This window comes from Leptodactylus fuscus, chromosome 5 (assembly GCF_031893055.1).
Source record: "Leptodactylus fuscus isolate aLepFus1 chromosome 5, aLepFus1.hap2, whole genome shotgun sequence".
NCBI classification, from domain to species: domain Eukaryota; kingdom Metazoa; phylum Chordata; class Amphibia; order Anura; family Leptodactylidae; genus Leptodactylus; species Leptodactylus fuscus.
Genome location: NC_134269.1, coordinates 164,884,691 through 164,911,446, shown reverse-complemented (window position 1 = coordinate 164,911,446; position 26,756 = coordinate 164,884,691). Strand labels below are relative to the sequence as shown.

The 26,756-nt window shown below is 40.6% G+C and overlaps 1 protein-coding gene across 1 annotated transcript in view; it reads left to right on the top strand.

The window, feature by feature from the left end:
• Positions 1 to 1,977: 1,977 nt before the first annotated feature.
• HTR4 (5-hydroxytryptamine receptor 4) overlaps positions 1,978 to 26,756 on the top strand; it is a 283,663-nt gene continuing 258,884 nt past the window's right edge. Inside the window, exon 1 of the mRNA XM_075274689.1 lies at positions 1,978 to 2,198. The gene's annotated coding sequence lies outside the window, so the exon portion shown is untranslated. The remainder of the gene's footprint in view (positions 2,199 to 26,756) is intronic.

Sequence of the window (26,756 nt, the reverse complement as noted above, 5' to 3'; positions counted from 1 at the left end):
TATTACGGCTGGTCATAGAGACCAGCCGCAATACTAATACAGCAGTGACAGGCCTGGGAGCCTCATTAGGCTCCCGGCTGTCACCCGAACAGGTCGGCTCCTGCGATATCGCCGCGCAGGAGCCGGCCTGCAACTTCACAGGTACGGGGCCGGTGGGGACCGGCCCCAGGGGAGAAGGGGCCGCCAATACTGACCCGGCATCCGCTGTACTAGAGAGGCGGATGCCGGGGAGGGATAGACGCTGGCACAGGTGCCGGGCCTGAGACATCGCTGCGCTCCACTGTCCTGCATGAAGCCGCTGCTGGCTTCATGCAGGGCAGAAGAGCGCAGCGATGTCTCAGGCCCCGGCATCTATCCCTTGCCGGCATCCGTCTCTCTAGTACAGCGGATGCCAGGCGCCACATTCGGACTATAAGACGCACCCTTCTTTTCCCCCAAATTTGGGGGAAAAAAAGTGCGTCTTATAGTCCGAAAAATACGGTAACTGACAAGCTGCGATTTCCAAAACTGCAATGGTTTAGGAAGCCCCAGCGTGTCCGCAGTGCGTATTTCTTCGTAAGGTGTGGATGAGATTTGCTATAATCCCATCCACCTTGCAGTCACTGTAAAATGCCACGTGGGGCAAAAGCATCCATTCACGGAACCTGCGTCAGAATCAGCGCTGAAAAAAAAAGACCTATTCACTTCAATGGGTTCTGCTAGCTTTTTTTTTTTTTTTTTTCACTTGCAGAATTTTTCCACTACCTGGGGAAAAAAAAGCTTATTTCAGGCGGATTCCTCCTGTAAAAACCAACGCAGTCAATGTGAGGCAGAAAATCCACATCACAGAATTTGCCAAATCCGCACTGAAAAACTGAAAATCGCGGAAAAATACCACGTCAAATTCAGCAACAAATTCCTCTGTGTGAATGGACCCTGTTGCAGGCTATCACCCGCCCTCTGTATATTGGCAGTTTAAGGCCGGGGCCCCATGGGCCGTAAACGCCGCGATTTGCCCGCAGTGGAGATGTGGCGGGAAAAATCGCGGCGTTTTACAGTACAAGCAAAGGGGATGGGATTCATGTGAATCCCAGCCCCACTTTGCGGGGAAAAAAACGCAGTGCGGACACGTTGCGGCTTTGCAAATCGCAGCATGTCAAGTATATCTATGGAAACGGCGGCGGCTTTCCCATAGATATAATTGTAATAGAAAGTCTGCAGAGGAAAACTCTGAACTTTCTGTTGAAGGCGCTGCGGAAAGAACTGCAATGCATTCACGCTGCGGTTCTTTACACAGCGCTTTAGCGCTGAGATTACGGCCCTATGGTGAGACGTTTTTAGGAGGAGGAATTTGAGTCAGTGTCCTGACCAAAAAACTCCATGTGAACGCAGCCTTAGATCAGTGGCCTAAAATCATTTCCCCCTTTACTGCTTTGAATAAACAACTGGTGTCTGTCTGTCCTCTTTGCCAGTTCTTTTGCCCAGATTTTGAGGCTATGAAGACCTCCCTATGTAAAGTCATTTAACCCAATAACACTAGTTACTTATTCAATTGAATATCACCTGTCCCTATGCCCACTTTGATGCCCTCTCTCATGCCCAGAACCTGTGGACTTAATTGACATTGAAGCACATGATCCATTTTTGTATGTTGCGTCCCTGTGAGATCAGTTGATTCCTTTAATCATACTCTATGGTGCCAACTTTGATGCCCAATTCAGTTCCAGTCATGTTGTATTCAGGCTGCTTTCACCAGTTTCCATTCCACAAGAGTCCATTGAAATATATTATAAGGTAATTCCTCTTCATAATAAGAAAATATCAGACAAATAAGAAACTGCTGAATAAGAATCAGCTTCAGCCCTGACTAGGAATCTGACTGAATAAGAAACCAAGTTCAGCATCGCGTGTGCCGCCCTGTGATTGGCCGAGGCACTGAATGAATGTGTATACAAGGCGGCAGTGGAGACTCAGTCAGCTGCGAGTGCACTAGTCAGCACAGCTCCAGGTGCTCGCTGAGGCAAACTTCCTGAGGGGCTGGCACTGCACGGGTTAATGTGGACGGAGACTTCGTGCAATGAGGGCACTGCAGGGGATACTCCAAGGAGGAAAGTGAGCGGAGTCACATTCACGTCTTGTGAGTCCATGGAAGGATGAGGACTGTTATGAGCCAGTAGTAACATGCATTTGGGACTCTTCTCTGCACCCACACTGCAATGGTAAGACTGTGCTATGTCATCTGCTGCATTCATGCTATATAGTTGGCACTGCTGAGCTCGGGGGTCCTGTAGACTTCATGACTTCTTATGGAATGTGCATTTAGGGGCTTCTCTTAAAGTGACAGCGCTGCAAGAACATGACAGATCGAAAATGAGACATCTGTGACTGCAGTGCGATGATCAGGCATCTGCTGTGTGCATTCTCTCCTGCAGGCTCAGGTTAGATGAGTGTAAGCTCCTTAGGTTTCACTGCCTGCACTTACTGTAGCAGTGTATCTGTAAGCAGCACTTGTAATGCAATACACCTGATGTCACAGATTTTATAAGTGCACTGGATATTGTTGTGCTTGTATGCAATGCTTCAGGTGCAGTGACAATACTGCTTCATGGGGGTGTATTTACATCACACACACACACACACACACACACACACACACACACACACACACACACACACACACACACACACACACAATACCATAGTAATTCCACCAGTCATCTCAGTATGAGCACTTAAATGAGAATTTCTTTGGCTTCATTTAATGACAGTTTTATTAAATAAGAATGCAACCTGAACCTGAAACATGTTATAATTAATATAGATAATTACCCTGTGCGATGAATGACAATATTAATGTCTTATGTGAGCGCATTGTAATTGGAAAATGTTCCCTGCTTGTATATTCCTTCATTACATTCCAATGTAAATAGAGTACATTGACTTCTGCATGTAGACAATAGATCCACCCTAATATATGAAATAGGATAGTGATGTGGAATATAATATACTTATTTTGTAGCTCCTACATATAGAAAGTTCTGCTTTTTAGGGAGTGTACAGATTCATAATCCAAGAATATAAAACAATAAACCACACCGAACAATATTGTGGCACAAATGTGTGGCATTACCACTCTTTGTTGGGTTCGCACTTTTTTATTTATTTATTTTTGGCTGAAGAACTGTTCAGTGTTCTTACACCAGAAATTTCCAGTATAATGGCTGGTAGCATACAGGTGACATGCATAGTAACATGTCCTAAGCATTGCTGCAATTTCAAACGTCAGCAAAAAAGCCAGCCTTATATACAGCAGAATACACCACAGGTGGGTGAACCCAAGTGATTTTGTGAAGGGCCAGATGTATCTGCCATCCCACCGACTAGGAGCCAGTGGTGCTCATCCACCTCCACTGGTTCCTCCCAAGAAACCATTAGTCTACCCTGGATAACTTTCATGGATGCCTGAGTCTGTCTCCCACAGATAAAGAATACTGCCAAGGCACATCACAACCAACACAGTGTGTGGGAAGTGACATTACTAAACTTCACAATAAATAGAAGTGCTAGGTAGATGGGGATTACTTAGTACAGTAATGTAGGAACAAAATCCGCCTGCTACCCCTCATTTGCCCTTCTTTAAATGCCTTCCTAGGGACCACATGACTCTTCTTATGGTTCCTTATGCGCATTTTACCCCTTATCACTTTATAATGAACCCTGATATTGTAATCTATAGTTCAGAAAAAACTGTCTCCCATTGAAAATCCTGGGGACTATGGAATCAGGTACATGCATCCACTTGAAACTCGGTGTTTTGTTGTATTTACAGATAATCCTCATATCCCAATCTCCTCTCTGTCTAGAAAGCTAGAGGAAACTGAAATATAGGACACTGACTGCTAGATTCTTCAACCAGCAATGTTTAATGATTACTTGTGGGTTAGGGATCTGTCAGTAAATGAAGGTTATCCATTGTATACATAAAAGTTGTAAGTTTTCTAATTTATAATCACATGACTCAAACAACGAATGAAGATTCCCTTTAAAGTGGATCTGTCAGCTTAAAGGGGTTTCCCCCCAAACCTGACTATATTTAAGTTTTTAGACTATTAAAATCTTTTTAATAAAAAGGGGTTATTTTCCTCTAAAATATCTTAATTGGTTGCCAATGGTTACAGTCAGAAACTCAGCCACGATTCATTATTGTGGCCAGTTTATCACACAGGGACACTACATGTATGAGAAGATAACTCTAGAGAAAATAAGGAAATCACTCCTGCAATACATGCATACACCATAGTCACCACCAAGGGGTGGAGGAAGGCATGGTTGTCCTCTGCTCATGAATACCATTGAACTGAAGATATGACACAAGTGTATTTGTGAGCAGTGCCAGTGGCCAAATGGCACCCCCCCACCTTTTTGTTTTGTTTTGGCTACTAATAGTACAGACCTGTAGCTATCGTATGATACCCCTATATAGGCTAAGTCCATATGCAAATTATTGTATTGTAACATACTGTATGTTAACTGCTGAGTTACTGTACAACTGTGGTCTAGAAAATGACTTTCATTTATATCCAGACTGAAGCAGCCATGCAATAGTTAAAATTGCCTAGTTGCTATTCAAAAGTCTCCGTCTTGATTTGTGTATATCTTTAATATACAGTAATGAAATCGTGACGTTCCTTGCAGAGTTTATGATTAGAGATGAGCGAGTACTGTTCAGATCAGCCGATCTGAACAGCACGCTCGTGTAGAAATGAATGGACGTAGCCAGCACGCGGGGGGTTAAGCGTCCGGCCGCCGTCAAAGCGGAAGTACCAGGTGCATCCATTCATTTCTATGGAGCGTGCTGTTCGGATCAGCTGATCCGAACAGTACTCGCTCATCTCTATTTATGATCCAGTGACCACAAGGGCTGCCTATGTGATGGAGACACTGGTGGAGTGTAATACCTAAGTATAACTGTAGTCATAAGCAAATGTTTTCGGTTCTAGTTATGTTTTCTTACGTGCATGTGATGGAATTTTTGGGAAAAAGTAGTCGCAAGTGGCAATTTTGCATCTGCCAGGACACTTTTCAGAAAGTGGGTGAGGTCAGGGTCACTACCTGGGCCACATTTATTATCATTTATGCCACTTTTGTAGTAGAAAGGAGTTCCGCAGCCTCATCATGAATTGAATTCATTCTCCGTTTTGTAACTTGTCAATACAGACTGCTGTGTAGCTGTAAGGAAACAAGCGCATCCTCCTTCAACCACAATCCCCAATATAGCTATTCTGAAAATGTATCTTATATGTCTTATGTAAAAATGAAGAAACTAATGACTGTTTAGTGAATGGAATCTAATGGTAAAACTATATAAGAAATAAAATTGTATAATAAAACCTCTTTAAAAAAGAGCACATCTATGAGAAGACCATTCTCTTATCAAGACCAGATTTCTGGTGACATTTTCTTTTCTGTGATGTACTATTATACATATATGTACTACAAATTTTACTGCATATTTTCTACAATTGCTGCCTTCACAATCAATATTTAGAGTGCAACTGAAATCCAACTCTTCTCTACATGGACTTAGTTTAAGTTAATATATACTGTATCTAAGTGAAATAATACAACCGTATCCCCGGCTCCATTTCCTAGCAGCATGGTATAAACAGCACTTCCTGTTATGAGAGTTCTTGGTACACTTGTTAATGATATCTGGGTATATTATTTTACTGCCCTCTGGTACAATTATATTATATTTATCTTTGCTTGTATCATTGGTGAGGTGATGTCTATTCTTCCTTGTTATTGGCATTCCCCATTCTTGTTCCATGTACTGTATACCTAGGTAATCTGTACAGCTGCCTTAAACATTTATTATATTCCTTGTAAAATAAGTATTCATCGTGCTTGACATATTATATTTCAAGTATTTGATATGTCTACAGTATATGTAGTGCATTCAGTCCACAGCTTATAAACAAACAGCCATCCTAAAGATGATGCGTCACAACTCCTTCGTGATTATATAGGAGAGCCCCTTCACAAAGCTGTGAGTGGAGGCAGAAGCGGCACGGGGAATATCTGCAGAATGAATGACTTAGGAACCTCACTTGGTACTTCAGCTTCATTTGCTAGGGCTCCAAAAGCTTTAGTTGTGCTGCAAAAAATTGTCTTGAAAATTCACGAATATCCAATGTAGTGCTTGGAGGGCTTGCGTGACCAGCACTCCATTCACATCTATTTAGTTTCTGGGGTGATAATCTTTGGCAAATGAATGGCGCTCGGGTCACCAAGAGTACTAGAACTTCATTCACATATATACAAGAGAACTTTGCCATCTGACCCTTATCCTCTCCTATGTGTATATATGTATATAAAATGACATTTGGGGGTAGTTTATGATCAAAGGTAGTAGTTTGCTGGACTTAACAGAGGTGTTGGTGGCGCTGGGTGTCAAACAGCATATCAGGTAATCCAAAAGAAGTGGCTTTATTCAGCTTGAAAATGGTAAGGGCTTGTTCACATAGGGCAAGAGGGGGCAGATTCTGATGCCAAATCCACCTCAGAATCCGCCCCCTCACAATAGAGGTCTATGTAGACCGCTACCTTCCTTTTTTCTGTGAGCGGTATGTTTCGCCTCACGGAAAAATGAAGCGAGCTGCCCTTTCTTCAGGTGGATTCTGCAGCTGATTCAGCCCCGGTGTCCGCCTTGCGACAGTACCCTCTGAACTAGGCCCATTCATTTGGGCCTACTCCGGAGCGGGAAGCCGCGGCAGGCGCATTTTGGTCCTATTCTGACGTGGCTTCCTGCATCAAAATCAGGACCAAAATACACGGTCCCATGCCCTTGTGAACTAGCCCTAAGAAGAGTAACAAAACATAACAACCAAAGGAAACATGAGACAAATGCAAAAATATATATATAAAAAGTATGAAAAATATTTATTGATAACTAAATAGTTAAAAAGTCACAGGGATACATATAAAAATAACCCACTAAAAATAGTGAGCAGACACATAAATCAACCCACTCAGCAAAGTGCAGTGCAGTCCTAGTCATAGGCATATACTAGGGAATCTCTGAGACTATGGAGTATGTGCATATAACACAATGCCCAGGGAACATAGCAGCTAGCCAGCTAGACAACTAGCCAGATAAATAGCAACATCATATATCAAAAATTACATACCCAGAGACAGAGTAAAATAGTGAGCAACGGAGACCACTGCACAGTGCTGAGGGGAGTAAACTGCTGAACACATGATGCGCATTTCACCTACGAGGTCTCCCTGTGACTTTTTAACTATTTGGTTCTCAATAGATATTTTTCATACTTTTTATATATATATTTGCATTTGTCTGATGTTTCCTTTAGTTGTTATGTTTATTCTATAAAGGGACTTTATTTGGTAGGGTACGTATTTTTTTTTTTTCTAGAAATAACAAAACAGCCTAGCTCTCACACAGGGCAATACCTCACTTTGGTTCCTGACTCGAGTAATCCACTGAGGGCAAGATTCTTTACTGAGGTTTCTTCTCATCAGTCTGGCTCTCATCGAACTTAACCAAGTCCCTTCTGAAATCCCATTCTTTTGGGACAGACCACTTGTATGTCTCTAACTGGTCGACAGTCCACATGCTCCTGCAGGTCACCAGCAGCACTCTTCTTCTCTGTTTACTCTCTGGAGTTGGGTCCTCAGGTATGGGTGTGGTGAAGGTCCTTTTCAACCCTGTTTTTGGGTTGCTCTCCAGTGCCCTCTAGGTTCACACCCTCATATATATAGATAGATAGATAGACACACACACACCTACAACACTACAAAACACAGTGTGAAAAAGCTAAATTTTATATATATATATATATATATATATATATATATATATATTACAGTATATATTCTCCACTCTTATCTACTAAAGGAGTGACCGTGTACCATTTGGCAACAGCCTGAATACCAGAAATGACTACTTATGTTGGTTTTCCTAAGTTAAAGATACCAGCTTACAACTGAATTGTATAAGCCTGAAAGGTCAATGTTTGATGGTGTAGCTGATGACAGAGCCGATATTGCTATTCATCTAACATCAGATGTAATGGATGAAGCAGTCAAGAAAATGCAATTGGGAAAATCCATCTAAAATCCATGATTGTAATAGAACAGCTAGAAATATTGAAAAAGCATTTAAGAAATTGTGGCAAAACCACTGTAAAGCCACATTTATGTAGGTCTGTTTTTCAGCCTATAAGTATAATAACATTTCCATTCACATACAGCAAGTAGAGATCCTAAAAATAGTAATGACAGAAACTAGAAGTAACTAAAACGTGGGGGCTCCTTTATAACCAGCGTCTAGATAAGTGCATAAAGATGGAAAGGCTAATGTGAGCGGCTCCTTTAATCCTCACTTTCTATTAGATTTTATTGCTTGTTAGGAGAGACCACTGTGATAGACTGCCAGCACCTCCCTTCTCTAGCTGCCTGGCACCACCAATAAAATAAGGTGGCATCACTTGACTTCCTGGCATTTTGTAAATACTGGCCATTTCCATTAACCTCTTCCCAGCAGCTAGTCATGATACAGAAATCTTTTCTTTTTTTTCCTCTTTGTGTATGTTTTTGGAATAAACAAGGACTCGCACATAAATTCCTAGTTTTCTAAGTTTAAAGATATATGTTCTCTATGATGCAGCACAATGTCAAAATAGAATGCATATGTGATGTATGCCATTCTATTTGCTTACATAAAAAAAAAATTCTCAGCCCCCCCCCCTTTCATTTTTCATGGTGTAGACTCTCACGCAGTCTCTATTTGGTTTATTTCTCTGATTTGTAGCTTTTGCTATAGCATTGAGGCAGTGTTAAATGTTTTCAGCCTCCTGCATCATTTCCCGTGGGAAGTGCTCTCCATTACATACACTATCAGTATTTAGTTTGTGCTGTAGCTCATATTTGTATCCTGTACAGAACACAGGAGCAGAGTGGCACCTGGGTTATAGGTAATAAAGGCGACTTCCTTAAAAGGTGACATACAAGCGCAGTAATGTTTGTGTACTGACTTTCCTCATCATCCCCAACTAACCCCTGAGGTCTGCACGGATCCAAGTATTTGATTTGAGAAGCGCTGGCATATGGCAGTGCCCAGATGCTGCCTCTGCAACAAGTACAAACACTATCTCACCAGTATTAGTACTACTCCCCAGTGTCCATTGTCCTAAATGCAGCAATTCATCTACAAGGTGAGTTCACTTGCAGTACAAGCCTCACTTTATAGGGCTCACGAATAGCAGCAGTTCACACAGGACGATGCAGATATGTGCATTTAAGGTCTCACACCTTTTTTTTAATTTCCACATTGCTATTAGAATAGCATTTTAGCTGTATGAGGTATCAGTTAATGCAATTGCATGGGAATAATAAAATTCCTTGAAATTTCCCTACCAGTCTGTCAGCATGTTACCATTTATAGCAGTCTATAATTTGTGATTTTATACCCAGACAACAGACTATATTAAAACAGCATGCAGACTGGTGTTAGAAAAACCAAGGGGGGGGGGCATACAATAAATTCCCTTCAGCTACAGTATATCTTTAGCTCCCTTGGTGCTGAAGATAAAATGAATGGTGTCATAGTGACGCCTATTAAAGCAATTCCGTAATATATTCTTGTAGATGTAAAGTATACATATTAAAGGAGGTACATAAATCTTTTCCTTTTTAAACAGGGTTTTTTGAGCAAAGAATTGTTTCTAAACCAATTTTTAATAGAATAGCTAATAAACTTCCTAATTTACTTTGTTCCAAAAGTGGCGCTTTTGTGAGCTAATATCACTCTCCCTGTTCGGAAGTTTAGCTTTTATTGGTTTGTGGTCTTTTCTATAGTGACAGGTCTCAGCACTTGTCAGACAATAGGGTGCTCTTATCTTCTGCTGTATAGATGGTGCAGATGATATCAACCCATTGTTAGGGTGCATTCAGACTACGTAACGCCGGGCGTGTATGAGAGCCGTACACGCCGGCATTACGGCAGACTGCCGAACACTTCCCATTCACTTCAATGGGAGCGCTCGTAAACGCCGCTGTTACGAGCGCTCCCATTGAAGTGAATGGGAAGTGTTCGGCAGTCTGCCGTAATGCCGGCGTGTACGGCTCTCATACACGCCCGGCGTTACGTAGTCTGAATGCACCCTTAAGGTGCAAAAAATCTTATTAAAAAGCTATTCCTGATGAACTCCCTATGCACATACACACTTGCTATGGACAGGCATATTTGTATTTTCTATAGGGTGAGGGGATGTAAACAACAATTGGATACCTGTTGCTGCAACTTATTGTCAGGAGAACAAAGGATCTGGCATGATAACATTATCAAATCCTGTCCTCCCTCTACATAATCTGTTGGGAAAAAGAGGGGAGGACTCCATTCATATAGAAGACTGACTTTCTCGTATGTGAACTTTAAGACTTCTGTAGTGACATGTTATCATAGAAGGGAACAGAGAGACTAATTTTGCTACAACTGATTTTTGGCAGTAAAAATCCCTAAGATCCAGATGTTTTTCTGCACCAGCTGTCTGTGTAACACATGGACACTCAGAATACATGATGACCAGTACACTTTCTTGTCAGTGGCTTCAGCTTATTCTTGCAAAAACCTAGGAAGTCTTGCAGGCCAAGCAATGCTCCTTAGGAAATGGTATGTAACTTGGCTTTCCTTCAAAGGAAGAAGACTGTCTAATACCACCTAACGGTAGGATCACCTCAGCCTTGGACTGATATTATGTATTTATTTTTTCCCCCACTGCAAAAATATACAGCAAAGTACCTTTAGTACCACTTTAGGCTAGGTTCCCTGCCAGCCAAACTGGTACCAGAAGGTCATGTGTCCAGAAACTGCTCATTGCTGATTTCAGATAACAACCCACTACGTGAAGCAAGTAGTTTCTACAGTGTAAAACCAACTGCCTCGTACCCAAACAGAGTCAAGATGACCTGAACTGAATCAGGTTTATTCTGTACTGTGCACTGGGAGAGTGGCTTTAGTGAATGTCCATCCCATTTAGGAGCCTTGGATCATGACTAGGTTGTTCTTTTCTATTGTCTATATTTTCTAATCTAGTATATAAACAAGGATTGCTTAGGGTCAGTTCACACGTGAAAACCGCCTAGCTTATTTGTGCGAGGTAAAAAACCTCGGGGAGTTTTTTTGACGCTGTTTTTTGCATTCCACGCGGTTTTTGACAAGGTTTTTGACGCGGTTTTCGCTAGGTTTTTTTTTTCCTATATGTGCTATAGAAACTGCAGGCGAAAACCGCGCGGTTTTTTGCAAAAAAACGCGCGGTTTTCTGTGCAAAAAACCGCGCGGTTTTTTACCGCGCGGTTTTCGCCTCCCATTCACTTCTATGCAATTCTTCAGGCGTTTTCCGCCTGAAGAAAGGTCATGTCACTTCTTCAGGCGGAAAACGCTAGGAGGAAAAAAAAAAGCTAGTGGTTTACATAGACCACCATGTTAAAGGAGAGGTTTTTGAAGCGAATTCCGCTGTCAAAAACCTCCCCTTTGCCCACGTGTGAACTAGCCCTTAGATGGAATAGCTCATTAAAAAAAATAAACAGAATTCTTAGCACGTTCTAAAAATATCTCCTCAGATCTGTACTACTTGTATTTGAGAAGAAGGCACTTGCATACATATGTTCCTCCACTTAGGCTGACGTCATTCAAATGGCAGAGGCCTGTTCAAAGATGTGCACTCCCTTGTGGCCGTGGTTTGTGTCAGTGCCGTGAGCTGTGATAGGTTGTGTAACCTGGCCAGCCAATCATTCTTATAAATTAAAGGCAATGAAATAGTAGAGAAAAGATGTAGCAGGAGGCCCAAGCAGCGGCAATGGAGAAAACCGTGAAGAATTGTAGAGGTAAGTATTTAAGGCAGTATGTAAGTCTCCCTGTCTGTTCTTTCCACATAGTGTGGTTAGTGCAAGATGAACACTTAAGGAAGATTTGTTTAAGTAAATATTTGCTTTGCGTATTATGACGTTCTTCAGTTTTAGCTATGGGACGTTGTTTGTGAAACTTCTCCAAGATACTCTATACAGACAAAAGTACTGGGACATGGCTCTTATCATTGTTTCTTAATCATTAATCATCTTTTTTGCAGGAATTAATATAATCAGAAAGACAGTGCATTAGGGGTAGTATTGGGTAAACCTTGTGAGATTTGTATCACAACATTTCCAGAGAATGGCACTGCAGTATTTGTTTTGGACTGTTCAGAACAAACCAGAACTACTGTGGAGTCTCTTCAGTCCACAGAGTTTAATAAGCAGGTGATAAACTTTAACAGTTTGATGGGGTTGTGTGTTCCTGTTGTCTTCCATCCTCCTGAATGACGTGCGTGGTTCTGACATTATGGTGCTTGTCTAAGCATCATGACATTGGCAAACCCTTCGTGACCAGTCCCTGGAGGCCACTGATGCCATTCGGGAGGCCAGAAGAGTCCCAAAGGAGGTGGTGCCCTACATAAGATGCCACAATGGAGTGTGGAAGAAGTGAAGAGCATTGTTTATTATGTTTACTCCCCTACCCTGGGCTTCCACTTATATTGCTCTGGGGTCTAAAGAGACCTCAGTGGCCTGTAGGTGGCAAGCCCAAAAATTTTGGGTTTTGGTCAAATCAGAAATTTTTGAAAAATCTGTAATAAACTTGGCTTGTTACAGACCAGTTTTCTCATTCCTGGGAGTTTCATGGCATGGGTTATCACGGTCAAGCAGCAGCAAGCCTTATATCACAAAATATAATATTAAATGGAGTGTTGTAAGTTATGCCAGCTCTGGACTTTGGAGCAATGGATGGATCTGTGGAGTGATAGATCACACTTGATCTGGCAGCCTGTTGAATGAGTCTAAGTTTGGTGAATGCCAGAAGGACGTTGCTTGCCCAACTGCATTGTACTAAATATAAAATTTAGAGGAGGAATATTGCCGTGGAGCTATTTTTCTGGGATTGGTCTGTCCCTTAGTTCAAGTAAAGGGAACATTGATTGCTTCAGCATACAAAGACATTTTGGACAACTGTATGCTTTCAACTTTGGAAACATTTTGGGGAAGACCTTTTTATATTGCAGCATAACTGTGTCCCAGTGCACAAAGAAAGGACATGGTTGGGTGATTTTCATGTGGAAGAACATGAATGAACAAAGCCCTGAATGTCACCCCATTTACAAATTTTGGAGTGAACTAGAATGGAGATTGTGAGTCAGGTCCTCTTGGCCAATGTTGGTGTTTGACCTCACAAATGTTCTTCTAGATGAATCAGCAACAATTCCTACAGACGCACTCCATTATCTTGTGGAAGGTCTTCCAGAAGCTGTTTTAGCTGCAAACAGGGGATCAACTCATTATTAAAGAGGACCTTTCACCATCTGGGGCACACGGTGTTTAATACATTGCTAGAAAGCCGACAGTGAGCTGAATTCAGCGCATTATTGACTTTCATGTTCTGTGCCATCGGTGAAGAGCGATCAGTGTGAGTACCATGGCTCTTCACCGTCAGAAGGGCGTTTTTGACAGTAGCCACTATTGTGCTATACTGTGAGAGCGGGGAGGAACACCTCCTTCCCCTACTAATAGTACTCGATAGCTCTTCACCGGGCGCACAGAATGGGAAAGCCGATCAGTGTGCTGAATTCAGCGCCCTGTCTGCTTTCTAGCGGTGTATTAAATCGCATGTGCCCGAGGATGTGAAAGGTCCTCTTTAATGCTTAGAAGTATAGAATTTGGATGCATAAAGTATCATTATATAGGTATTCCAAAGCTTAATGTATAGATAGTTATTTTATATTTAACTATAGAGGGAAAACATTCCATAGTTCATAAAAATGGTATTGATGATACATAGCTTAAAAAAAAATCAATTTCTAATATTTGTGTACAGAAACTAAAAATTAGTTCAAATATCCTAGTTATTCACAGAAACAAAGCACTAGTTCTTCAAGGTTTAACAACTACTATTAAACTTTTATCTCAGAAACGAGAGGAAAAACTAGAGTGATCCTGCCACAATAATGAAGCTGGATGGCTTCTATCCTTATATTTATGTTGGTTAGCATGGTGACACGGATAATTGGTCACTTTCCCTTTTTGTAGCTGGCAGTGCCACCATCTTCAGCCCTTTTCATTCTCACCAGCTTGCCAGTCAAAAACCTTTTCATGTTCTATTTTTGTATAACGCTGACAGTAGTTTGCACCCATGTATAATCACACGTAGATTTGGAGCAGACCTGTAAGGTACGGGTGCTAGTAGCTGTGGGAATGTTAGTTTAGGATTTATTGTGATCTATAGAATTTGTGTGCACACACGGTAAATATACTACAATTGGGCTTCATTCCCTGGGCCATCAGTGATGCAGTATTTATAAGTTACCTGGGAATGTTGCGTCATAGAAATGTATTTATGTTCAGTCACCGGCAACTTTAACTTATTCACCAATGCATTTTGGTGTTTTACAGTATATACGTTCTCTGTCTTAAATGTTTTTTTTTTTTTTTTTTTTTTTTTTATTAACCCTATTCTGGGACAGACACTTTCCTTTTTTTAATTTTAGATTTTCCTTCCTAACCCCTCATACCTATAATATACTTGTATACCATATCCATAAGAGGGCTTTTTTTCTCCCCCTTCCCCTCATTAGGTTTTGCAAAATAGTATAAATCTTTATGGGGTAGAATGGGTGAAAAGATACAAAATTTGTCTGTGATTTTTGGGTTTCCATGTTAGGGTGTTCACTATGGTGTAAAAGCTACATGTAAACTTTATTCTGAGCATTACTATGGTTCCAGTAATCTCAAATTTAGTTTTTAAATGCATTACTGCTTTAAAAAAATTATTTTTGAAAATAGATTTGTCAATGGAGCTGTATAATGGCTCATTTTTGTGGGACAAACCAGTTTTTTATTGGTAGCATGTACGATACAAACCTGTTTTGATAACATTTGTTGATTCATTGTGGTTATGTTAGGGCATTTTAGACATGCCAATGCCAGTTGAGGGTTTTTGTATATTTTTTTCATAAGAAAATTTGGAAAGGTAAGATGATGTCAAGTTTGAATTTGTTGTGTGTTTAAACAGCAGGCACATGGTTATGGCTTATGACCCCAATATGTACCATACATAGGATTAAAGGGAAGGCATTAAAGCTTTCTTTGAGGCTAAGGCCCCACGAGACGACCCACAGCTATAAAGCGCTGTAGGGAAAACCGTGGCAGCAACACATTGCGGTTCTTCCTGCAGTGCTTTAAAAAGAAAGTTCACACAGTTTTAATCCGCGGACTTTGTTTCAGTTATATCTACGAGGAAACCGCTGGCATTTCCGTAGATACAGTATAATTGACATGCTGTGATTTCCGAAATCGCAGCATCCATGCCACGATTTTTACTGTAAAACGGGCATTGCATTTGCAAGAATCCCATCCACTTTACATGTACTGTAAAACGCTGTGGGCAAATCGGGGCCTCGACCTAAAAGTGTGTGTGGTGGTTTTTTTTTTTTTTTTCTTCTCCCAAGACCAGCAAGAAAATCTAGACATGTGAGACAGAAATTTTTATGACTTATCTTTACCATTATTTACCTGTTGAATGCCATGACATTTCTGCAGTGGTGCCCAAATGCGCCCTTAGGCTTCGTTCCCACGGAGTAACGAGCCGCTCATTTAGACACGTAAACATGTGTCAGAGCAAGGCGCTTCAAAACAGATCCCATTGACTTCAATGGGTGCCGGCTTATGCTTGCTACCCATTGAAATCAATGGGTTATAAAGCCTCCCATTGATTTCAATGTGTCCTTATCTCTACTCTGTTTACAATTTTCTACTTTTAATCCCCTTATCTGCCCTCTAGTCAAGTCTTCTCCGAGATTAAAAGAAAAAATATTCAAAGAAACTGACACAATTTAAATGGACAGTGTTTGCTATCAGCATAAAAAGGTGTCAGCATGAAATCAGTATGTACATCAGTCCGTTTTTAGTCTCAAAATGAATGTAAATGGACTGCACAACAGCATGTGTGAACCAAACCTAAGGGTATTTCACATGTAAAAATCAGTGTCCTGTTCAATCTTGCGGTACAATCTTTCGCGGCTTGAACCTTCCTACTTATTAGGCCCATTCACCTGGCCCTATTTGGCAGTGGAAAGCCTTGACGGCCGAATACGGGAGAATTTCTCTTCACTTTCTGCCCTCTGAACCTAGGTTCGCACAGAGGAAAATGACTTTATTTTCCACAGCCGTATCTGGTTGTGGTATTGCTGCTGCACTGATTTACATGCTGTCAAACACGTGGCCAATGAATATTAATTTAATGAACTTGCATTAAAGCTTCCTGGATTTTCCAGTAACCAGTCCCACAGTGTTTCGACAGTCTACAGTTTATAGCAGTATGTTTACTGCAAGGCATTGCTTTGGGGTTCCTTGAGCACCCTGATACTTTTGCAATAGGGAAATGAAGCTTATTGTAACGGTCTCTAAAACAGAAATCTGTAAACCTGTCTGAGCAAAACAATGGCAACAAACAAGTAGAATACTATACTCGCCAAGATTCTTTAGGTGGCAATAGCATTCGGGTTTTCCTTGGGGTAGAAACACTTTTCAAGGGTTCCTCTGCTATAATAAGGTTGGGACTCACTACTGTAGACAGCGAGCTGCACATTTCCCTTAGTTTAAAACAGAGCAGTGCTGCATTTTTACATGTTTGGAAGTTGAAAGTGAATTTTTCCTGGAAAGCTCAGCATGGAAATGTTTATCAGTGCAAATATTAGCAATACAATAATAATAAATACTGTAATGTGCAATAGTTTGCATAACCTGAACTGCTCTCCTTTTTAGATAGCAGTGTGGAAATGGTGGAGTTATGAGTAGACTCACTGGTCACTATTGCTTTTGACACCAAATCCTCTTCCATGCCTTGAGGTGGCACAGGTATTAGGGTTATGCTAAGGTGATGGTGAAGAATGCCTGGGTGGGGCAACACGGTGGCTCAGTGGTTAGCAGTGCAGCCTTGTAGCGCTGGGGACCTGGGTTCAAATCCTGCCAGGAACAACATCTGCAAGGATTTTGTATGTTCTCCCTGTGTTTGTGTGGATTTCCTCCCATTCTATAAAGACCTACTTAAATGAAATAAAAAAAAATAAATAAAAAAAAGTACATTGTGATCCCTATATGGGGCTCACAATGTACATTAAAAAAACAAATCCCTGGGTCACCCTCTACTGCTTGTCTTTTATGTGATGGTGTTTTGGGTGTTCTGTTAGGTGTGAATAAAGGCACAGGAGGCAAACTGTAATAGCTTGCAGCTCACTTGCAGGATTCATCCAGTTACAACGCAACATGGAGGCTCATTCACAGCAGCATGTATGGCACTGAGCATACACAGACAGGAGTGGTTATTGCTATTTAGCTCTTCTTCTGTTCTAAAACCCTTTCCACTGTGGTGATCTTGGGCAGCATCTCGTTCCCCTTTCCAACCCCACCTTGGGAAATGCAAGGCACCTTTTGGCCCTGTAAAGCAAAAGGATGGGTGCTCTTAGCAACTACTAAATTCCACCAAGCTTCTAGAAACAGAAAGTAGAAGCCATTCCTGTTTTTACTGCCACACAGAAATGGCAAGTTCTCTCCAGTTTGTCCAGGATGAATCTAAAAGGTTGTGATTATCTGTAATGAAAGGCACTAAACACTGTAAATAACACAGATTAGTCCTTCCTTAACAGTATCCATTTTAGGGACACTACAAACACATATAGCACACATCTACCTACAGTGTAAGTCACCATGTTAATGCTAGGTTCACCCCTGGGTACCAATTTCCGTGGTTTGGTATCGGGGACCCGAAAAAAGCAGTTACCCGCAGACCCATAGTTTGCCGATTTTCCTCCTGCAAAATGTCAAGTCAAATCAAGTCCTTTTTTCTGCATTTTTCAAGCTGAATGGGGAACAGTATCAACAATTTTCTTTCTGGTGTCCCCCCCCCCCCATTATAATGCAGTGGGAGCCGAAAAAAACGCACCATTTCACAAAATGTATTGATTGTAGCGAAAATGATTTTTTGTCTTTTTCCATTTCTATCCTCTACTCTCCTGGTTGATGAGTATTTGGCAATTTTGTACATGTCACATGACATTTTTCAGTCAGTTTCATAGTGTGAGGTATACATATAATCTGCAGCACTAAATTTATATGCATCACATACATTTGACAAAATGCACTGGTGGTGTATACAGTGTTGGCCAAAAGTATTGGCACTCCTGCATTTCTGTCAGATAATACTCATTGTCTTCCAGAAAATGATTGCAATCACAAATTCTTTGGTATTTAATATCTTCATTTATTTTGCTTGCAATGAAAAAAACACAAAAGAGAATGGAAAAAAAAAAGTCAAATCATTGAACATTTTGCACAAAACTCCAAAAATGGGCCGGACAAAAGTATTGGCACCCTCAGCCTAATACTTGGTAGCACAACCTTTAGACACAATAACTGCGCACAACCGCTTCCGGTAACCATCAATTAGTTTCTTACAATGCTCTGCTGGAATTTTAGACCATTCTCCTTTGGCAAACTGCTCCAGGTCCCTGAGATGTGAAGGGGGCCTTCTCCAAACTGCCATTTTGAGATCTCTCCACAGGTGTTCTATGGGATTCAGGTCTGGACTCATTGCTGGCCACTTTAGAAGTCTCCAGTGCTTTCTCTCAAACCATTTTCTAGTGCTTTTTGAAGTGTGTTTTGGGTCATTGTCCTGCTGGAATACCCACGACCTCTGAGGGAGACCCAGCTTTCTCACACTGGGCCCTACATTATGCTGCAAAATTTGTTGGTAGTCTTCAGACTTCATAATGCCATGCACACGGTCAAGCAGTCCAGTGCCAGAGGCAGCAAAGCAACCCCAAAACATCAGGGAACCTCCGCCATGTTTGATTGTAGGGACAATGTACTTTTCTTTGAAGGCCTCTTTTTTTTTTTTTTTTTCCTGTAAACTCTATGTTGATGCCTTTTCCCAAAAAACTCTACTTTTGTCTCATCTGACCAGAGAACATTCTTCCAAAACGTTTTTGGCTTTCTCAGGTAAGTTTTCGCAAACTCCAGCCTGGCTTTTTTATGTCTCTGGGTAAGAAGTGGGGTATTCCTGGGTATTCTATCATACAGTCCCTTTTCATTCAGACGCCGACGGATAGTACGGGTTGACACTGTTGGACCCTCGGACTGCAGGGCAGCTTGAACTTGTTTGGATGTTAGTCGAGGTTCTTTATCCATTATCTGCATAATCTTGCATTGAAATCTCTCGTCAATTTTTCTTTTCCGTCCACAACTAGGGAGGTTAGCCACAGTGCCATGGGCTTTAAAATTCTTGATGACACGGAGCACGGTAGACACAGGAACATTCAGGTCTTTGGAGATGGACTTGTAGCCTTGAGATTGCTCATGCTTCCTCACAATTTTGCTTCTCAAGTCCTCAGACAGTTCTTTGGTCTTCTTTCTTTTCTCCATGCTCAATGTGGTACACACAAGGACACAGGACAGAGGTTGAGTCAACTTCAATCCATTTCAACTGGCTGCTAGTGTGATTTAGTTATTGCCACCACCTGTTAGGTACCTCAGGTAAGTAACAGGTGCTGTTAATTACACAAATTAGAGAAGCATCACATGATTTTTCAAACAGTGCCAATACTTTTGTCCACCCCCTTTTTTATGTTTGCTCTGGAATTACTGTATATCCATTTTGGTTTTTTGACAATTCTTTTTATGGTTTTCCATTGAAGACAAATTAAATGAAGATGATAATACCAAAGAATTTGTGATTGCAATCATTTTCTGGAAGAAAATGAGTATTATCTGACAGAATTGCAGGGGTGCCAATACATTTGGCCAACACTGTATGATATAAATACGACATATTTGGGAAGCAGTAGCTACATGGCCAGATCAAATTTTGCAATACACTAGAGCTGTAGATCGGAACAAGACAATGTGGATCCACGTATACCACAAGCAGACCATTATGTGTCTGCAGCCGGGAACAAACTAAATGTGAATTTTGTTTCACTTTTGATGGACTGAGAATAGATTTCTTTCAAGAATGATATATAGTTTACTACATTTGATGTCTTATAAAAGAGGAAAATAGCAAGAAGGACAAATGTATGAATTTTGTTGTCTTGTGTGGAAGAACATTTCTCCAAAAATAAAAATGAACAGTAAGACCATGGCTCAGTAACAGCTTATGATATTGTTTGGGTGCCAATAAATATTGGATGCAAAATGAATCATGTCACATTGCTCTGTGAGTGCTGGAATGATTGATGCGTAGAACCAGTGAGTCAGGCAGACATCTGAACCAAAAAAGGTTTTTTCTTTGTGTAGAAGCCCCATTAAGCAAGTCAAGTATCACTTGTTAGCTGTAATTCATTGCATTGATAGCTGCCTTGCCAGCATTAACAGGATGTGTGTGCTAGACATAAACCATATTTCTGTCCAAACACTTTAAAATCGTAGCTCTCCGATTGGGTATTGGCCTTTCTAAGAGTTAATCAGCGGCCGGGTTCATGGTCTTCTTTCTATACAGCATAAAACAGGCAGATTTATAGCTATTCTACATTACTACATACACGTAATGAAGTGCCATCCGCTGTTTAGTGCCAATTCCCTGTGCACTCATCCGTTTCAATGGTGATGTGGCACTAGAATTTCACATGCTTAACAAATGTGATTAATTGTGACTAATCTGGATTAGTTGACACAATTGAAACTACCTGGTGGCCCCCAACCCTTTGACTGGCTAAAAAGGAGTCAAAGGGGTGTGAAGACTGAAACTACTTTCCAGCTTTCCTTATTTCTGTCACCTTGACAGGTGTTGCACACAGTAGCATAACTAAAGTTTTCTGGGCCCGCATGCAAACTGTTTATGTGTCTGAATGAGCGGAGCGTAACTCCATGTGAAACCACCCTAACAGTGGGGGCTAGAGCATATAATCCATCTGGGACTGAATCAGTGGAGCAGCATATATTTGCTGGACTTGTTGGAGGTGGTGAAAGGTCCTCTTTGAGTTTGGCAATCTTTCTCACTGTAGACTGACTTTAAATCATTTGGAAATGGCCTTAGGGGGCATGCACATGGAGTAAGCGGCGCTGATTCTGCCACAATAACTCGCGGCAGAATCAGCGCTGGTAAAGACAACTATTGACGTCAATGGGTTCCGTTTAACGCGCGTAACTCATTGACATCAATGGGAGCCTTTTTATCAGTGCTGATTCTGCCACGAGTTATCCGTTACTCTGTGTGAAAGACCCCTTATAACACTTGCTGGATTGTTGGGCAACAATTGCTTCTCTAAAGTTATTGCTGATGTGTTTCCTCCTTGGCACATCTGAATGCTCTAAACTGCCAAAAAAAAATCTGCTTTAATACAGGTGGTCAAACTTTCTGATGATCAATTAATCAAGGGTATTAGACTAGGGGCACCTGACTGTTAGTTTGCCTCTTCATTCTTTTGGAAGCAGTAGGGGTGTACTCAATTTTCAGAGGCTGCATTTCCATTTTGGCCCAGCTTTTGTTAAAGAGGACCTTTCACCATCTTAAACTCTATATTTTTTTACTAGACACCGTTCCTCTGATTCCAGCACACTTTTGCCCCGCCATTCCCTAAGGTTGCGTTCACACGGAGTAATGCTCCGCTCATTCTGACACGTAGACACGTGTCTGAGTGAGCACAGTAAAACAGAAATCCCATTGACTACGCATTGAACTCAATGGGAGGCTTTTTTACCTATCGCTTTCAATGTGATAGCTAATTTTAGGATCAAAGAACAAAATGTTGTGTTTTTTTTTTTTTTCTTTGTGTCCTGATGTGAGTAACTATGTAATGTAAAGAGATGTACTTTGTTTTTCTCGTGACTCTATTTGTGCCCCTTTTTTCTGGAGTATTTTGCTCCAGAATAGAGTCTTATCTGCTATGGGTTTAGAAGTGGGAGCGCCTGCTGGTTGGCCAAGTTGTAAACTCCTTTAGGAAATTCCACTTTTTAAAAATTGTACTCATCAAAAAAAAGTCACCTCTAATCCACACAGGCGTCATTTTAGCCAGTGTGAATGTATAATGATATGTACGTTGGGACAGACTGATCAAAAAACGGGAACTTGCAGCCATAAAATGTCTCCTGATGTACGTCAGTAAAATTTCCCTGTAAGCCACATTTCCAAGTTACAGCTAGGAATCTGACACCAGGAAACTCTATATCAAAACAGTAGCATTATATTGAGCACGGCAGACCTTTGTATTGAAAATGATGCATCTATTACACTATCTAAAGACCGTGTTTATATCTATGCAAATAAGGCTGAAGTGCAATGGAGGTATGCCAAATCCTCCAAGGGCTTTGTATGCAGATGGAAAAATCTGAGGATCTGGCACAAGCCCAAGGTATTTGAACCTCATTTGCATAACAATAGCTTTTTCCTGGAAATGTTGCATCTATTTGGCTAGCTAAAGGTGTAATGGTGCTCAGGATAAGACCGTATGGCTGCTTTGATATTGATTTCCTAATGACAGACTCCCTTCTGTATGACCCCACCCCAAACTACCCTGTCATTGGCTGCTATGGTTTTTTCGATCAACCAGCTTTCATAAATCTGACTTGCAATATTACCGTATAATGCTATTTACCTAAACCACAGGCTTTCTTTCTGTGTATACAGTGGCAGTATTTCTTGCTGATTGACGTCCCAATATGTAGATCAGGGACATGTTTACAAAGCACCACAGAGATGGAGCTGCAAGTTCAAAGCCCCTCACCTGCCTATGTGCCATATGATACTATCCATTAATGAGTCAGGCCTCCTAGGGGACGATCAGCAGGGATCAGGATAATGAGGTGCACATGCTCAGTTTTTTCTGCTCAGATGGGAAAGAGAGGACATTTTTTAACCCTGCTGATTCTGTTGACATCTAAATAAACTGAGATCCCTTCAGTAAAATATTGACTTATTGAATTTTAATGGAATAATCTTAGTAAAGGTTATTTAGCTTAGGTCTGATAGTTTGTCTCTGTTCCCTTTGTCATTAAATACTCATCATTCTTAGAGAAACCACATGCAAAACAGTCATTTAATATACATAGACCTTTGCATCATGGAGTGAAAATCTTAAAGGGATTTACTAGTTCTGGCAAATTTGTTTGATGGTAACTATAATAACTGTGTCATTGTCTTTAAAAGTAACTTCATTGGTGGGAAAAAAAAATCAATTTTGCATTTCCATTGTTGCAACTGAGTTGTCTCAAGGCTGACTGTGATTCTCCACTGTTAGTCTAGTGTATAGGACATGATCAGCTAATTGTCCCAACCAGGAGACAACCTCGTTAATAAAAATATGCTGTTGTTTTGTGCATATAACTTCTATAAGGGAGCTTGTCATAAGTTCTTGCTATCTGAACCACAATCAGCAGGAAATGGGAACCCTCGTTGAGAAGAACAATGCCTTACTATAAGGCTGAAGGCCCCAAGTGGTGGGAATGTTGTGGTAAAAAAAACCCGCTGTGTTTTAGAGTCCGTGCTAGCCAATCTCTCATATATATATATATATATATATATATATATATATATATATATATATATATATATTGCACAGAGGAGGGGCAACACGGTGGCTGAGTGGTTAGCACTGCAGCCTTGCAGCGCTGTAGTCCTGGGTTCAAATCCCACCAGGAACTACATCTGCAAGGAGTTTGTATGTTCTCCCCATGTTTGTGTGGATTTTCTCCCATACTCTAGATCAGTATGGGAAAACACAATCTGCATTTAAAAATAATAATAAAAAAAAAACTAGGCACAGAGGAATTGCTCCGATTTCCACAACGAAGCAGAAAGTCCACTTTGAAAGACACTGTGGTCTACTACTTGGGCCTTGGCCTAAAACACTGCTTTGTTCTAGAGAAAGCAAGTAGGGTGATCTATCATTCGTTGCAAATAGTATGATGTCTGTCTGCAGTTTTCTCTGCAATGCTCAGTCTCATTGAAAAAGTATATCTACTTTGGTCTCATCTCACCAAAGTAAATAGTGACCAATTTATCAAGGCTGTTGTTTTTCGTGGTGCCTTGATAATCCATGCTTTGCCAGAGTTTGGGCCTAAGTTAGGACTAGGTGCACACTGAGTCATGATAAATCTATCCCATTGTTCCAAAAGTCTTGTGGTCTGTTGAAATGCAAATTTACAACTTCAGCATTGCTGCCCTGCTCATTTTAGAGAGAAGCTTTCTGCTGCCAACCTTCCCAAACAAGACATTCTAGTGCAGTATTTTTCTAATTGTTCTGTCATTAACTTGAGTCTTTGAGAATTGCATGATTACTTTAGACCAGCAAACTGCCAAAACTTCTCCTTTTATTTGGAGGTGGCACTTGCTGATGATTAAGGGTATTTCATTAGAAGCACCTGGCTGCTACTTGCTCCATATTATTATAACTTCTCGTGTTATTGTACATCTGAGATTGTATTTAGCTAATCTTCTGTGGACTAGATGTTTTATGTCCTGATATGTATAACTATAGATTTCAAAAAGGGTGTACTTTGTTTTCTCATGACTGTATAAATCACATTGCAAACTTTTCCCTGTATCTGGCTTGATGTCAAATATGTTTTCTCTGAAACACCTCAGCGTTTCACAGTTAAACATATCTCTCTATAATGAGGGTTCCTGTCGGGATTTCATGCTGGTTGTGGTTCGGGCAGCATGAAAGTGATAACAGGTTCCTTTTAAACCTGTATGTTTGTAGTCTGTAACTATGGAGACAGTCACTGTATAGTCTAATCTTGCTGTCATGTGTTACTACTTCCTTGAGACTTCTGAGGGATGTGAATTGGAGCATTGTGTGTTTCTTGTGTACATTAATCCAGCACAGTGACCTCTTTTATATAATCTTAATGCCCAGTATATGAGATGACAGCATGACCTCAGTAACTGTCAGGACGTTAGATAAGGGCAGGTTCAAACCTGCGCCCGGTCTCCGCTTTAGCCAATCTGGTAGATTTCTGTCTTCTGCCCCAATAAACTGGACAGAAGGACATGCAGGACTTTGTGTCTGGTTAAAAAATCTGGTTTCGTTGCGGAGAGGCAGAACACACACGGGTGGTCACTTTGCAAACTCATTCAAGTGAATGAGTTTGAAAACTGACCACCGGGTTTCCCCTGTCCAGTTTCTCGGGGCAGAAGATGGAAACCCGCCCGATTGGCTAAAGTGGAGAATGGGCGCAGGTGTGAACCCGCCCCAACTACCAACTATCTAAGGCTACCCATAGTTGGGATGGGTGGGAAGATTAAAAGCAATATTATTTAACTAAGAGTAGTTGAGGCTGGGAACAAACGTCCGGCAGATATCTATAGAAATATATAGTAATTGAATATTTTAGGATGAACATGTCTATCGAAAGATAAAAAAGGTAATAATATAAGGGCAGACTAGATGGACTATGTGATCTTTATTGGTTTTCAATCTTCTATATTCCTATGTTAGAGCTCCAGCTGCCATACTAACAAAGACCCAAGGTCTCCCATGGGTTTATGCCTTTTAGACTTTGCTTACGGCAGGGCCTTTAACGTTCACTGTCAGAACATCGCCAATGGCCAATAATATTTAGCAGCATTATAAATCTTTGACTAATACTTTTACGGCATAAAAACCAAACCTATAAAACTGTATTAAAGATGTTATAGCTCTTGGAGTGTGGAGACAACCCTAATGAAATAAGTGATGCACTCTAGACTAGCCTCCTAGTGGTAACAACATTGTACAATAGGAACATAACAATTTAGACTTTTTTTCATATTGATTAGATCTGATCGTTGTATATAATGTAATATATATTTTATTAACTTACAGACAAACTTATTTCTTGTATGATATTATACAGAAGTATCTACTGCTGTTTCCTGGTGTTCGCGTTATAAGGTTGACTAATAGATACAGAGTTTTATATCATCAGCTATAGCAACAGTGGCACATGCATTACCCATGAAGTGTTGCATTTTGTAACTCACTCAATATCTTTAAAATAAGTGTGTTACTGCAGTTACCATGACATGACATTGACTCCATGGGAACACCATGTTAGTATTAGGAATGGTCAACAAAGCAATGTTTATTTTAGATGAGAGAATGAATAGAACCATATTTTATTGGCATCTTTGTTAGTTTGCAACATATATTTTATTGTCTATTGACAACAAATTGAATTTTTTTAATGGAATGTACTCTATTGGTCTAGTGTACTCTCTGACATGCCAACACAGTTACTGTTTGTCCTGGGGGAACGTATACCAGTTATCTTTTGGCTGCATCCCTATTGTTCTGCAAATAGATCATTCATTTGTTCAGACGATTGGTCACATCATTTGGGTTATGAATTGATTCATGTGACAATGATATCTGACCCGCAACATTCTGTAACTTGTGTGTGCGCAAAAGAAAACCTGTTATATGTTGTTGTTGTTAAAATCTTAGTCATACACTTTTCCTTTTAAAGGTTCCTGTTGTACAAGTGTTTTTGTGTAACAATACTTAACTTTTTTTAAAATTTTTATAACATGGATTTGCAGCAGCATTAAATATGACATTTAGTCCAATAATGAATGATAAGCCTGTGGAGAAGCTCCTTTAAAAATAGAGATCTCCTTGACATGTGTCATTTTAATTTGCTGCATCTGTCATCCCATTGACATAAATGTTAAGAAAGAAAATTGGATGGGAACA